The sequence below is a fragment of the Anthonomus grandis genome, chromosome 16 (assembly GCF_022605725.1).
Source record: "Anthonomus grandis grandis chromosome 16, icAntGran1.3, whole genome shotgun sequence".
Lineage (NCBI taxonomy): Eukaryota > Metazoa > Arthropoda > Insecta > Coleoptera > Curculionidae > Anthonomus > Anthonomus grandis.
Genome location: NC_065561.1, coordinates 4,161,320 through 4,172,832, shown reverse-complemented (window position 1 = coordinate 4,172,832; position 11,513 = coordinate 4,161,320). Strand labels below are relative to the sequence as shown.

Below are 11,513 nucleotides of genomic sequence, written 5' to 3'. Positions count from 1 at the left end.
ATGTACTAAGGATGATTTAGGTTTCAATGCATAAAATATTAGCCAATTATAAAAGGCATTCAAACAAGTTCACCAAAGTGCAGACTTGGAAACGGGTACAATTCTGTGAAAACATTTTGATCCATATTGATGAAGATGCTGACTTTCTAAGAAAAATAATTTGGACCAACAAAGCAAAATTTTCCAAGGAGGGAATTTTCAATAGAATTTTTTTTGGCAGATTTAAATCCACATGCGACAAAAGAAATGGGGTTTTAAGAAAAATTAAGTTTCAATGGATTTTGCCTTTCAAAAGATATCAACCAAAATTTTTACTTTATGATAAACTACTAAATTCCGCCAATTTTTTAAAAATGTTTACCGATTTAGCGTCTTACTTTACGATATGCCGAATTACCATAGTTTTCCAGCGATTTTTTACTTTAAACAGAGACAGAGTTTAAAGTAAAAAACAACCATTGTCTCTGCTTTAAATATATATTTTTTAATTGTTATGTATTTCCAGAATGCACCTCACCACCAAACTTAAAAATATTTTTTTAAGGTTAATCGATTAAAAAAAGGAATTTTAAAGCATAATGTCTAAATAATATGGCGCCATCTCTTACGAGAGATTGACTATGACTGAGTGAATCCCCGAAGTCGTGAAACGACAACTGAAAAAGTCCCCATAAATCACAGTACACAAAGAGGAAAATTGTCTTGGTTCTTGGTCTGTTTTCTGTGCGGTAAATTACGAATAACACGATTTCACGTTAATTCGATATTATAATAAGGTTATTTTATAAAGTGAGGATTATTAGTGCTATTTCACGTTGTTTATTTGATTTTAATATTACAGACTTCTTTTTGTTTTATAGAAACTTTTGTGTGAGTATTAATAGTGTTATAGGTTTTTCTTATTACAGGTAGGCAGTGTTTTTAAAGTGGCAAAACTGCGTTTGAAATATTGCATTTGTTACTTAAACAAATGTAATTTTTCACATCTTGTAAATTCGAAATTTTTTAATTGCCCCGTCAAAAACGTTTTTTTTTGTGTAGATATTTTCACCATGGACTTATCATTAAGTGATGACAGCGATACTGCCGGGTCGTCATCGTTAACTCCTCCAGTGACAAAGAAAAGAAAATATTCACAAAAATACAAAGAGGAGTGGGAACAAGTCCCTGAATTTAAGCGCTGGATAGTAAAAAGTCTAAAGGGAGCGGAGTATGCGAAATGTCGGACCTGCGATAGCGATAAAGATATAAATATATCCAATAGAAAAGACTCCTTGTGGAAGCATAGATCATCTAAATTTCATTTGGATAAAATAAAAGTGTCAAGAAGCCAACCATCTATTGGACATCTATTATTTTTACTTGATACGGCTAAACTTGCCACAAATCGAAATATTAAAGAGGGTACTTTTTAATTAATTTTAAAAATGTTTATACGCTAAATATTTTTTTTTAGCTGAGATCAGATAATATACATTTGTGGCTGAGCATAATCTTCCAATAATGGTTATGGATCATTTGCCTCAAGTTTCAAGTTTTTTTTAATTATAGACGAATCTACAGATTTATCTACCCAAAAACATCTTTGCGTTGTTGTTCGGTTTGTTAAAGAAAATTCAATTAAAGATCATTTTTTTAATTTAATAAAAATTGAAGATTCTACCGCACAAGGTATTTACAAGGTAGAGAATTTCAAAAAATATAACATTCCATATAAGCAAAGTTAATTGGATTTACTTCAGATGTAGCTAATGTTATGTTTGGTGCCCATAATTCTGTGATGGCTTTTTTGCAAAAGGATGTTCCAGGGTTATTTACTATGACGTGCATATGCCATTTATTTCATCTCTGTGCATCTTATGCTTGCCATAAACTCCCGTTGTATATAGAAGATTTGGCAAGAAATATTCATAATTATTTTAATAGCAGTCCAAAGCGAAAATTTGATTTCAAAGAATTTCAAAATGTCTGTAATGTTAAAATTCATAAGTTACTTCACCCATCTCAGACTCGTTGGTTGTCCAAAATAAGTGTTGTTAAAAGAATCTAAGAGCAGTATAGTCCATTAAAATTGTATTTTATTGATGTTGTCAGCATAGCCGATAATATTTTACAAAAATTACGGGATCCAAAAAATAAGTTAAATTTTCAATTTTTGGACTATGTCTGGCCTTATTTTAATCAACTTAATCGTGAAATGTAGTCAGAATCGCCTAAATTACATGTTTTATATCAAAAAATAATTAATGTGCTTCAAACCTTTTTTGATTGTTTCCTTCAAAGAGAATATATAATTAAAACCCAAATAGAAGATATCGATTTTAAAAACCCACGAAATTTTCAACCTCTAGAAAATATGTACTTTGGACCCTTAGTGAGAGCAACTATATTAAATTCTAATTTACCGCCCATCGAAATCAAATATTTTAGACTAAGTTGCCTGGATTTTTTTATAGAAGCCTGTAGCCAAATAACCCTAAGATTTCCTTTAAAGAACAACATTTTTCAAAAACTTAAAATTCCTGACCCTGAAAAAGTAAAACAAGGTACCATACCATCCATTGTTGATGGTGCTTTATCTTTTTCTTATCTAATCGATGAAAGAAATTTCCAAAATTTAGATGGAGAGTGGAGATTGCTTAGAAACTCTAAAGAAATACAAAGCTTTAGTAGTAATATTGAGTCATTTTGGCAATCTGTTAAGGAAATAAAATCAGGAGATGATGTTCAGGTATTTAAAACCCTTTCCAATATGTTTGCCTCATTCTTCTGCAAATTGTGAGAGAGTATTCTCTACATATAATTTATTTAAAACAAAGCAGAGGAATCGCCTCGAAACAAAAACGATTTCTGGTCTGCTATATACCAAACAATTTATTGACAAAGATTTATGCCATACTTTTCCTATTAAAAAAAAACCTTATTTCAAAAATTACAGATTTTAATTTAAAAGGAAAAAAATTCCTACGAGGATTAAATTAAAAGCTGATTTTTTTATATTAATTTTGTATAAGATTATTTCACTTATGGTATCTATATGTTCTTTCCTTACTCATTCAATGAATTAAAAAATAAATGTAACTTTAATTTGTACAGTCTAATAAACCAGCTAACAAAAAGTTGCTTTTTTTAGTATACCCAGCTTAATTCTTTATTTAAATAAGATTAATTTGGCCACTTGCACCCTACCTATTTAGGGATGACTTAACATTAAGAGCAACTTAAACCTAACCATAATAAATTATATATTAAAACATGACGTTTGTTTAAAAAAACTAAAAAACCCATGTTTTTTTATGGGAACTTCTGTGATTTTTCCAAGTAGAAAAACGACAACACTGCCTAATATAATATAATACGTTCTCAATTGCATTTATAAAATCTACGGATTTTTAACGAAGCCTTTTACTGAATTCGTTAGGGTCGAAGGTGGCAACACTGGTACGCCACCATTCGCCCCCGGACTATAAGCAATTGAATGACCTCGGTTCATCGCGCTGTCGTGCGTCGACGCGTACTTCGGAGAAAATCGTCTGGCTCTCCGAAGCTTCTGAGGAATTCGAGATTTCGATTCGATTCGACGGTTGCTGGTATAATATAAAGGAGGATTGTTTGGCGCGGAGAATTTATTAATCAAGCAACGTATCGCAAAATTTACTCACTTACCGCTCTCAGTATTTAATGTTCGCTTGTCTTGTTGTTCGTAGTGGTTGTAAAATCTTGTATTTCGTGCGTCAAGAGATATTATTTGTCATAAAATTGACCAATCAAATTAGTGTTAAAGAAGAATGGATCGCTGGCTTAAAGGTGTTGCAAAAAATGTGGTTCGCTTGGATGATGCGTCAAATTCAAATCAAGGTGATATGATGGCGTCAAGTTCTAGTTTTATGGTTTCAGGTTCAAGTAGTAAAACATCTAATGACACACTGAAGGTGAAAAAACAAAAGTATGACGAATCATACATTAATCTCGGATTTATTGATTCCAACGGCTCACCTCTTTGTATGTTGTGCAGTAAACTCCTTCCTAATAGTTCGATGGTACCTGCTAAGATGCGCGGACATTTAAAAACTCTACATCCCGGCTTCAAAAACAAAAGTAAAGAATTTTTTCTACGTAAAAAAGAACAATTATTAAGAAGCCAAAAAACTATGACGTATGCGACTCAGACTGTGAATGAAAAGGCCACGGAGGCGTCGTATTTGGTTAGTTACCGCATTGCCCAAGCAGCAAGGAAGCGCACACTATCGCTGAAAAGCTAATAAAATCATGTGTGGTAGACATAACAAAATGTATGCTCGACGAAAAATCTGTAAAGCATCTTTCTACAGTGCCGCTTTCGAACGATACAGTTACGCGCCGAATTGGGGATATCGCATAACATAAAACAAGAACTGGTTTCACGGCTTCAAAATAACAAATTCGTCTTGCAAATGGATGAGTCGACTGATGTTGCTGGACTGGCCATCTTGCTAGTAATTGTGTGATATCCATATAAACATTCACTCGAAGAAGACTTGCTTATGTGCTCATCGCTGCGTACTAACACAACCGGAGAAGAAATTTTTGACACGATTAACATATTTTTTAAAGAAAACCAAGTCGATTGGAATGATTGCATTGAAATTTGTACCGATGGCAATTAATGAATTAAAAAAAATGATTTTCAATTTCTAGTAAACTGTTCAGTGATTTCTTTCCTCTATAATTTCTTTTTTAGCTGCTGCAGTGTCTGTTTACGATAATTATGGCAACACTAAGGTAAGATATAATGTTTTTAGGTTTAATCTGAATTATTATGTATTTTTTAGCCAACAAAATGCAATCTGCGAAGTCTGCGAGAAGGAGTTTCAGAAAGGAAGTTTCACCCAGAATTTTTTGGCCAGGCATACAAGGAACACATTATATGTCCAATGTATACCAACGATACCTAGACATTTTCTTATTTTAATAGTTTAAACAAACATTTTTGTTTAATATCCACAAAATAAAGATAAAACAATCATTTTTAAATTTTAGGAATTTTGAAGAATATATCTCTTATAGAGAACAAAGTAATAGGGAAGTCGATTATGCTTGTCAGATCCAAAATAAATTTGAGAATGGAGGATAACATATATTTTACAATTGTAACAGGAGAAACATCAGAGGTTATATAAACTCTTAGTTATCAGACATAATTGTATATTTTGTTGTTTACTTTTAGGATTTAATAGCTTATGTAAAATGAGAAACATTAAGTCTGGGGGAAGCATATGCATCCAGGGACATGCCTCTCAAGAATTTTAGTTAAGGTTTTAAAGAATGGTAATATTGCATTAATTTTTATATTCCTAGACTAATCCATAATTTCAATCCTTTGTAGGATCAGTTGTGACCAGAAGTGCTAGTTTATAATATTATATAACCATATTTATAATATGATTATAACCAAGCTGGATGGATTTAGTTTATTCTCTACCATTTTAGTTTTAAGTTGTTGATATAATATAATATAATACATTTTAATATAGTATAAAGTCCATAGTATAGTTTATTTTAAAAATTATTATTATTATAAAATATGTTATTATAAAATTTAAAGTATATTTGCTAAAATTTAAAACATTTCAGTAAGCTGGTCGATATTAAGATATTTGATAAATATTATGGGAATTTTTTAGCTTTAAAGTAATTTCAAAACTTTCATCACAATGATTTATATAATTTTCAAATTGTCTTTGAAAACTACTCAGCAAGTAAGCTGCCTCAAAATATTTATGAAATATTTACTTCTTATGGCCACTATGATGATGCATCATCCATGGGATTTTATCAAAACAATGCCTAATCAGTTATTTAAAAATTAAAATAAATACACATATTTTTTAGGATATATGTTTTATATATTTTGATTTTAATTCTCGTCAAATAAAAGTTTAAATGTTATTTATATGGTGATTTTTTCTTGAAAATTCATATACTTTTAGTTGTTTATTGCCTGGCTATCTACCTACTCGATATTCTCTGATCCACATATTTCAATCTTCTAAGTAATGTATAATTGGCTATTTAAATGCTTTTCAAACGTTCATTGACAATTATTATATTATGAAAATTTTAAATTATCGATACCTATAGGAATATGGCATGTAAGAAGTAATTTTACACTAAATTTTAATATAATAAAAAACATCTATAAAACAAGCTAAAATAAAAATACCAAAAAATCTTTAAGTGTTATCATTAATAATAATGCCATAATTTATGGATGGTTTAATGTTACCTTTACACGGTATATATAGTATTCTCACTCGTGCACTTGTACTTATTTATTAAAGAAACCTAGACTTAGTGTCCTGAGGATAACTGGTTTCTGATTTTTGTTTAATTTCTGACCCCATGCAACAACTGTCTATTTTTATTTTCTTAAAAATCTTGATCACGCTGTAAATATAAATAAAAAAATCAATAATTTACTAATCTATATCAGCCACAAATATTTCTTTATTGAGCTTCTTTTATATGCACATCGCATTTCTTTTTCAATTCGTATTTTGAATTTTTGCGGCACGCAAGCTACGCCTCTGTAGTACCGGAATGGTCTTATTGGCTGGGCATATTTGTCGTTTAACGTATGCTCGAGACGAACAGCGTTCTGCTTTGTTTTAGCGATGCGTTGTTGCCAAATGCTCACTTTCCCGATAAAGCGCGTTAAATCCATTTCGGACAAAGTCACGTGCTGATGATTGCTCTTAACCGCGAGTGATGTCTATGCAGGATGCAGTGGCTGGAACTACAATTTGGCGCTTTGATTTTTATTCGTAATATTGCTCCTGCTGTTCTACCTGTCATTGCCATCGGTACAAACATCAATGCGATAATTCCAATCGACTTGGTTTTCTTCAAAAAATATATTAATCGTGTCAAAAATTTCTTCTTCAGTTGTGTTAGTACGCAGCGATGAGCACATAAGCAAGTCTTCTTCGAGTGAATGTTTATATGGATATCACACAATTACTAGCAAGATGGCCAATATTGCCAATGCCAATAGGCACGCGAAATTTTACGGACGTAAACGAAGGGATCAATCGGTATTTGGTCCCATCTTCAATTCTCATTGGCTGGGCATCTTTTAACGTATGCTTTCGTCTCGTAGCAGACGGGTCAATGTCACCAGAAATTTATCGGGAGGAACCGATTCGTGGATTTTTTACTTTTACTTTGTGGTTGGACTTTTTTGCATTTACTTACAAAATATAAGTCGCATATTAACATTTTTGTATTAGTTTAATCGAAATATCCTCATGTTCTTCTGGTAATACAGTTTATTCACTATTTAAATTGACGGATTTAATTTATTTATAAAAAATGCTTTTATATAGGGTGTCTACTATAAAAACCGCCAAACTTTAAGAGCCGATTAAACAAGTCATTTGCAACAAAAAAGTCGTATAACATTTTTTCGAAAAGTTATTAGTTCTTCTGGTATTTAAAATTTTTTGATTTTATCAAATTTCTTTGTTTTTTTTTTCATATAAGAACAAGAATATCTCCGTTATTCTTACCACCACATAAAATTTAGATATACCGTCTGAAAGAGAATTAAATTTGCTATAAGATGGGTATATTTAAGTTTTTGAGTAATTTTTTATACTGGGTGTTATCAGAAGTTAAATGTAACATTTGGGAAATGTGCAAAATTAGTTGTATCTTCTTCGTTGTTGTTTTTCTAAAATTGGGTAAATAGGGAAATGTTTTTGTTGCCATATGATACTAAATTTATCGGCGGTTCAAGAAATTGTAAGAAAAATGCCTGAATTTTGTATTTCCATTCTCAAATGTTTATTATTAATTTTTTTGAAAGGTTTTTCAATATAATGTTTCTAAAATCGATGTATCTAGACGTATGGAAAGATTTTTTTATTTATCTTTTAGGGTTTTTAAATAAAAAATCAAAATTTTAGAAAATAAAAAAACTAGCACCTATCAACTCTTGAAAAAAATTATGTACATTTCATTAGTGACAACCGCATTAAAAAATATTGTAAAACAAAATAGTTATCCAGGAAACAGAACTGTATGGGTGAATAATCCCCTTAAGAAAATGCCACCAAATCTAAAATTAGTTCTTGATGAGTCAGTAAAAATATTTAATTTTGTCAAGTCACGTCCACTACAATCCCGATTGTTCTCAATATTATGTGAAGATTATGGTAGCGATCATAAAACACTATTGCTCCATACTAAAGTGAGATGGTTGTCTCGGGGTAAAATTTTGACAAGGCTTTTTGAACTTTGAACTCCTTTTAATTTAAACTCCTTTTAATTTAAATTTTGAACTCCTTTTAATTTAAAAGACCGTTTGTCCAATAAAAACTGGTTATTTAGAGTAGCATTGTTAGCATGTTTGGAAAACTTAACGAATTAAACCTGTCACTACAAGGAAAACAGACAACAGTTTTCAATGCCATCTTCTAAATTCCAAATTTAGAAGATGGTTCTTCTAAATTTGGAATTAATTGATTTTCTACCCACTTTGTAAAGTTCTCACTATTTATTTCTCCATGATAATCCATCAGTTTCGATTTACTAGCAAAAACCAAACTGGCATTTTTTATAAAACCACCTTTGTGTCCAGCATATAATACAATGAAGCGTTTTCCATCAAATCCACCTGGTCTACGAACACTCTTTACATTATCATCTTGCCATGATTTCATTTTGTTGAACTTTGAGAAAATCCATGTTTCATTGAAAAACTAGTTGACGTGAGTGATGGAATTATTATTGAACATCTACTTTTTAAAAAAGGAATAAATTTAATTCAAAATAAATTCTTAATTTTCCATATATTTTCTGAAAAATGCTGGTCTCATTGAAGCTATATTAGGTGTCTCCATTAATGCTTTTCGGTTATCATCTTTCTTGTATTTAAACCCCAAATGACAAAGCAGGGTTCGTAGAGATCCATAGCTTATATCAACTATTTCTTTTTGGCATAGCTCTTCTTTAAGCCGTTGTATGGTTACATTTTCTATATTGTTATTATAGTTTCTCTGAAACTTATATATAAATAACTATAGTTTCAGAGAAACTATAATAACAATATAGAATTTTTGCCATTTTTTGAAATTATATAACTTATTTTGTGCATACATATTATATATAATACATTCCGAACCTCCATTTTAGTATCCTCATTCAGGTCGAGAGTTTTGGTTTTTCTTCTAGACCTATTTTTTCCAGGTGTTAAAGACAGCGCATTTTGATCTTTGGATACTTTGATTCCGGTTACAGTTCTTAAGCTGATTTTCAGGGCATGAGCAACTCTCTATAAAGTTTTTCAGTTTATCATATTATCAAATATTGAATAAAAATAGTATTATTTACCTACTCTATCTAGTTTTCGACGTATATTAAAGCTACTACCATAGTATACTGATTGTCTTGAATAGATGTAAAGAATGATGACGTAAACGCAAAGATATATTGATCGAACTATACCATCCTGTATACAAAAATTTATGTGAAATAATGCGCAACTTAAAATAAAAATCGACGGGTCCGAGCGTTTTCTTAAAAAATCATATCTCTAATTTTTATCGAATTTATGCGGAACATAGGAAATCCCATGTAAATTTTAAGGGGGCAATTATTAGCTTCCCTGTAGATTTTACAAAAAAAATGTAAGATAACTTTTTGAAGAGATCAATCTGGCAAACCCTCGTGCAAAGTTTCAAAAGATTTTAATAAGCGAACCTTGAATTGTTCAATTAAATATACTGAAATAAATGATTGATGAAATGATGTACTGATTAAATTGCAAAATTACCAAATTTTCGATTCAGGTAAAACCAGACACCAGCAAACAATTTGTTATAAGGCTTTGTCAATTTCACAACCATACATTCAAAGTAAGACACGTTAACATTACTTTTTGATCTAAACTTTTATTTAATATAACGATTAAGTTAAACCAGTAACAATTATTATTATCGATTATTAAAAAAAAATATTTTATCATACTTAAAATTTAATTAAACCAATATCAGTATCTAAAATATTTTCAATTTATTTTCCCATCAAGCCTATCTGGTCCATTTCAACCATTAAACCTATTGTTAGTAAATTCGAGTCCAAAGATTTTGCAATAAATAATTGTAAATGTTTAACTCAGAAGATCGCAAATAGATCTGAAACAAGAGATAACAGAACTCTTAATATTTTACTAAGTGTGGAAAAATAAAATAAAATAAAAAATAAACTTACCATAATAACTTTTTTAAAAATATTATAGAATTACATAAAAACATCAATTAATCAAATGTTCACACAACCCCCCCATTAACAGCTAAACAATATCCTAACCGATCATAAAATTTATTTCTAACGTTACTAAGTTAATATTGGGAAATTTTATTACATTCTAACGAAATATCCTTTTGTTGCTGGTTTAGATTCTCAAATTTTACACTTTTATAAATGGCACTTTTTAAATGACCCCACAAAAAGAAGTCATTCGGTGAAAGATCAGGTGACCTGGCTGGCCAAAGTATCCGGTACCGTGGACCAATAATATAGCCGTTATAAGCATTTTCCAAGCACTATCTAACCATAGGGGCATTATGGGCCGGGCAACCATCCATTTAGTACCAGATCATTTCATCTTCCTGAACCACTTTTTCCAAGGCGGGTCCAATTTGATTTTGAAATAAGTCCAAATAGGTTTTAGTTAGGTTATAGACCATAAAAAAGGATTCAATGATATGGTGCCCGATAATTCCCACGAATACATTTGTTTTTTGGGAATATTGTGTCCGAGTATGAACAAAGCGATGTTAATTTTTGGCTCCAATACCGGAAATTCTGAACATTTGGTTCATTGTTGAGGGTAAATGTACATTCATCGGTAAAACAAATATTTCTTAAAAAATCCCTTCATCAAAATCAAAATCATTATTTGCTCTTTCCATCATTTCAAAACAAAATGCCATTCTTTGCTCTTCATCTCCTTCCTGCAGCTCTTGATGTTTTTCGAATTTATACGAATAATATTTGTGTTTTTTTAAAGTGCGCAATACCGTTGTATGTTTATTTACTCTTGCCCAAGTACCCTCGTACTAACCATCTTGTTTTCCTCCACACTCAGTAGAATATTAAGATCTCTTTTCTCTCTTTCTTCTGCTCTATTTTCGATATCCTAAGTTGAACATTTAGAATTACACTGAGAAAAAAAAAGGTTCATAATATTAATGAACGGCGATCTTCAATTGTTTTTCATTGATATGATGAAGTTTTTCATCGTTTCAATGTAATTTTGATCATCCAACAATAACCGTATTCATTAATATTATGAAATGGTATTCTTTGTCTCAATGAAGACTGTTTATTAAATTAATGAACACTTTCGTTTAAATCAAATACGATAAATTATTATCCCAATGAACAGCTTCATTAATATTATGTAAAGTGATTTATTTGACTACATCTTGATATTAATAACTTAAATTCATTATATTAAAGAACAAACT

General features: G+C 30.5%; 1 long non-coding RNA gene and 1 pseudogene across 1 annotated transcript; both read left to right on the top strand.

The window, feature by feature from the left end:
* Positions 1 to 1,681: 1,681 nt before the first annotated feature.
* Positions 1,682 to 2,791, top strand: LOC126745859 (uncharacterized; annotated as a pseudogene).
* Positions 2,792 to 3,633: 842 nt separating this feature from the next.
* Positions 3,634 to 5,482, top strand: LOC126745864 (uncharacterized). The gene is made up of 4 exons (XR_007663741.1): positions 3,634 to 4,761; positions 4,812 to 5,150; positions 5,207 to 5,307; positions 5,366 to 5,482. It is a non-coding gene; the product is annotated as an uncharacterized LOC126745864 (long non-coding RNA).
* The last annotated feature ends 6,031 nt before the right edge of the window (positions 5,483 to 11,513 follow it).